General features: G+C 35.3%; 1 long non-coding RNA gene across 1 annotated transcript; it reads right to left on the bottom strand.

Moving 5' to 3' along the window:
* Window positions 1-480: 480 nt before the first annotated feature.
* LOC137635320 (uncharacterized) lies at window positions 481-3505 on the bottom strand. Its single transcript, XR_011042644.1, has 3 exons — window positions 3307-3505; window positions 2934-3080; window positions 481-854 (listed from the first exon to the last, which is right to left on the bottom strand). It is a non-coding gene; the product is annotated as an uncharacterized lncRNA (long non-coding RNA).
* Window positions 3506-4518: the final 1013 nt, after the last annotated feature.

Raw genomic sequence — 4518 nt, forward strand, 5'->3', positions numbered from 1 at the left:
AACAACGTATGGGGTGGGTGGAGGGTGTCACCTGCAATGAAGTAGACGATTCAAAGGGAATATGACATGCATACCCAAATAGATGCAGCAAATAGGTGAAAAAACATGGCTAAAGGTATAGCATTTTGTCTTAAGTTATATCTAAATTTGTAAGAGGTCTTTGGTTTCAATATTAATTGCCCCTGTATAACACTTATCTTAATCCTGCCACACTTCTAGGTAGCAGTAGCTTTGATATAATTTCAAATGCAAGTACTACAATTGATGCTTTCATATATCCATATGTGTGCGACACTCAGAACTTAGGAAAGTTAGTGATAGTGGTAGATAGGAACCTTATGTATATATACTCGTTTTGAAGGAGGCTGACAGGAACACACTCTTGAATAAGGAATGCAACCCACATTGAAAATATTGCTAACTTCATAAGAGGTAAGGACATAACTGACTGACTGATCGACTCATCTTACCTTTGATGCCCACATGTTGATACCCGGTATGCACTTGGGCACTTGGGCTAGTCTGTGATGGCTTTGGCATCAGAAGCTGGTTTCTGTATTTTCTCAGGAGGAAACTATCTCTTGGAAAAATGGTGGAGAGCACAATCTTTCTTGGCTTTGCAGTGCAGAAAACATTGCAACTACTCTGTACTTGAACAAAAGTAGCATCCTATGAGCATTTTCAAGGGCAGACTTTATCATGAGAAACTGGCCTTCATCCATCAGGCTCGTCCATAAAATGCAGTTCAGAGCTGCATTGTTCTCCTCAGAATAGATTACGCAATGCATGGTCCAGAGGCTCACTCTTCTTTACTCTTGATATTTGCAAGATCAATTTTCACTATCCAATGGACTCTGTAAAATGAGAAAAGTCAAGAGATTATCTCATAAATAAATACACACACACACACATACAGGGAAATATTTACATGACAATATGTGCATTGACAAAACATAAAATGAGAATGATAGATAATAGATGGAAATTAATAACAACAGAATGGGTCCCTAGATATTGTAAATACAAGCAGGGAAAGGAATATAAGACGATGTATTGACGAACTGCAAAATTTATAGGTGGACTGGCATAGAAAAACAAAAAACACACAAGTGGAAGGGCATGTCTGAGGGCTTTCTTCTGAAATGGACTAAGAATAAGGTTTTCTTAGCTTGTCAGTCCATCGTCTTTTCTTCTTTCCCTGCTATATGATTGTTTTAATGTTCATCTAATCAAACTGTATCCATAATTGTGTATATCATATATACATATGTATAATTTATATACTGTATATATTCATTTATATTTTTATATCTATGTTAATAATATACTGTGCTTATTTATATATATATATATATATATATATATATATATATATATATATATATATATATATATATATATGTATATATATATATATATATATATATATATATATATATATATATATATATATATATATATATATATATATATTCACACGTGTCTAGACCCAAACATTTTCTTAGCTCGTCAGCCCATCGTCTTTTTCTTTCCTGCTATGTTTGTTTTGATATGTTCATCTAATTATAAACTGCATTCATGTGTATATATATACATTTATATATAATATATATGTATATATACAATATATACTTCTTTAAGAACACATTTTATAATTAGATAAACATATTAAAACAAACTTGTAGCAGGGAAAAGAGAAGACGATGGACTACCGAGCTAGGAAAACGTCGGGTCTAGACTCTCATAGAAACGACTAAAACAGATTTGAGTGCAAGTGACATGTCTGACACACACACACATAAATATATATATATATATATATATATATATATATATATATATATATATATATATATATATATATATATATATATATATATATATAGTCAACTCGACTACTCTTATTACAGCCGAGTTTCTTATGAAAGGATAGGTTGAGGTTTTCTGAAATAGCAAAAGCCATCGCACGAACAGCTTTGCTCAAGAAATAAATGGTGGACTTTATCGAGAGAGAGAGAGAGAGAGAGAGAGAGAGAGAGAGAGAGAGAGAGAACTCCCTTCAAATGGTCCTCCCCTTCATCATTGCAATAGAGCCTTCAAACCCCTCTTGAACTGGAAAAGGGTGCAGATTCTGAGGGGCTACCAAAACCGAACACAAACAGTTGATTTGGAATTCAGGTTTCGAAGTAGGCCTACTCACTCAGGATCGAAATCCAAAGCCAAAAAGGATCTTTTTTTCAGATTGCCCGGCAAAGTCAGGCAGGGGTTCCTGGCACAAGGCACTTGCCCCTAAACCAAAAAGGATTTTATACTACTCATACACTATGATTTCGTTTCCTATAAAAATTATATTCCTAAATTGCACAGAAGATATTATTTGTTGAATGAAGGAGATTCCAGTTTTCTGGATGTATGTTTTAAAAGACAAAAGTTAAAAGGAGCAGGAATAGAATGCAGTGATTCTGAACTTGGAAAGGCCTAGAGCTATGGCCGGGGAGATCGTTCAGAAAAGAGGAAACCCCAGCCATTTGCTCTATGAAGTTTGAATAAAGGTAATATTATGATAATTAAACAAAGTTAAAAGTAAACACATGGAAACTGAAAAAGCAGAAATGTCCCCGAGAGTAGTGGTTGAGAGTGTAAGGATTGCTTCTGAAAAACGGCCTTACAGTAATCAAGTTTCAAAGTCACGAACAGTTGAAGGTTACAGGGAAATTACAATGATAGCAGAAAGCGTATTAAGTGGCCAATGCACACTTGGCCGTCATTCGCCACGTGTTGGATAGCGCCCCCCCCCCCCCCCCCCCCTTCACGGTAGTGACCAAGAATGAAGAGGATCGACCTACTTTTGAGACATTACAATCACTGACGTCACTTTTTTCTTCTCCAGAAACCTTTGTAACATAAAGCCTTTCAAGATTAAAAATACTCACTAAAGGAAGATTTTCGTAGACAACCGTCGCTGATCTTCATTGAAGGAGACACGAAATCAGACGGCAGAGGTTACTGGTTTTAAGTAAGGCATTGTCCAGCCGGTTATTCTGCTTGAAGTCTATCGGAGATCCTTCTTGTGTCTGAGCCTGTTTTGTGAAATAAATTTATTTGAAATGATGTACTTTCGAATATACCTGGCAAGTCTCACAACATTCTATGGCATGCTAAATTAGCATGTAGGTCTATGGATAATATGTCGCCGTGCAAATACAAATAAAGCATATGTGAATGAAGCAACACATTTCGTAATTTCAATGCAATATATTCAGAAAAAAATGTATTGCATAATCATGCTTAATACTTTCATCTCACCTTGATAGACGATCACTGTGGGATTGTGACTTTATTTGACCGATTGATACGGAACATCACACAATCGTTGTTTCGACAATTGAAGGCCTGTCTGTGTCTGTTGCTTCGGTGAGGCAAAGTTGAAACTTAGGAAGAGCAACAGCACCATGTTGACCGTTGCAGAGTCAATGGAGGAATGGCCGGGTGAGTCGGGACTCGGGGTGACTGTCGTCTGTCGTCACAGTGTCGTGTAGCCAGTGGTTCTCAAACTTTTCAGCCCGCGACCCCCCAAACGATATTGCTAAAGGCATGTGACCCTCGCCTTTCCCCGAAGTGCTTCTGACACACACACACACACACACACACACACACACAGTACATGCCTATGCCCCGAATCATAAGAACATAATAACAACAAACATGATAAGATAAATGCAAAAAATATACGCATTATAGAGTTAACTAATTTATTACTTGTAGAAAAAATCACAATCTTTAAAGACAAAATAGGCAAAGCAATACAGTCTATTTAAATTTATAGAATTAATGTTAAATCCGTACAGGCACTCACACTTTGCTAACTGCTTCAAGAGAAAAAAATAAGTATGAAATTAGAATTATACCTTTGTTGAAGAAAGCTACTGCAGATAGCATAAATTATGTCAGTGTTTGTAAACTTTAGCACAATAAAGAAAAAATTACTGGTATCTTTATACCAAAATTTAGATATTCAGGCTGGGCTTAAAATGATTAACAAAATAATTATAGCGTTTGACTTGGGTGCTGATATTACAAATTTGCTGAAACCTAAAATCAGCTAATGATCTATAATTCTCATATGAGACAGTATACCCACACAAACATCCAGTAGACTCAAAGCTATTTCATACCCTTTTGGTTTCAAAATCAATATTTTGGAAAATTTTGGAAATTATGTCTGAGATAATATTTTTTTTTTCTTTTTTTTTTTGGCTTTAGAAGAACTGTATGAATTTCTTGTGAAATAATTACTTATTTAGTAACTGTTAAAATAAAAGTACAATATTCATGGAAGTTTAATGACAATGATCAATATTTAGGCCCAACTATGGGGCTCCACTAGCAGTGATTAGTTAATTATATCCCTATTCCACAGTGAAAACAGTATTTACACAGGCCTAAGTTTATCATGAATAACTAACATCAATTAGTGAGATACATGGGCCTGCTTTTTTGAGCACAGTAACTCCATCC

This window comes from Palaemon carinicauda, unplaced genomic scaffold (assembly GCF_036898095.1).
Source record: "Palaemon carinicauda isolate YSFRI2023 unplaced genomic scaffold, ASM3689809v2 scaffold1133, whole genome shotgun sequence".
In the NCBI taxonomy this organism is placed as follows: Eukaryota; Metazoa; Arthropoda; class Malacostraca; order Decapoda; family Palaemonidae; genus Palaemon; species Palaemon carinicauda.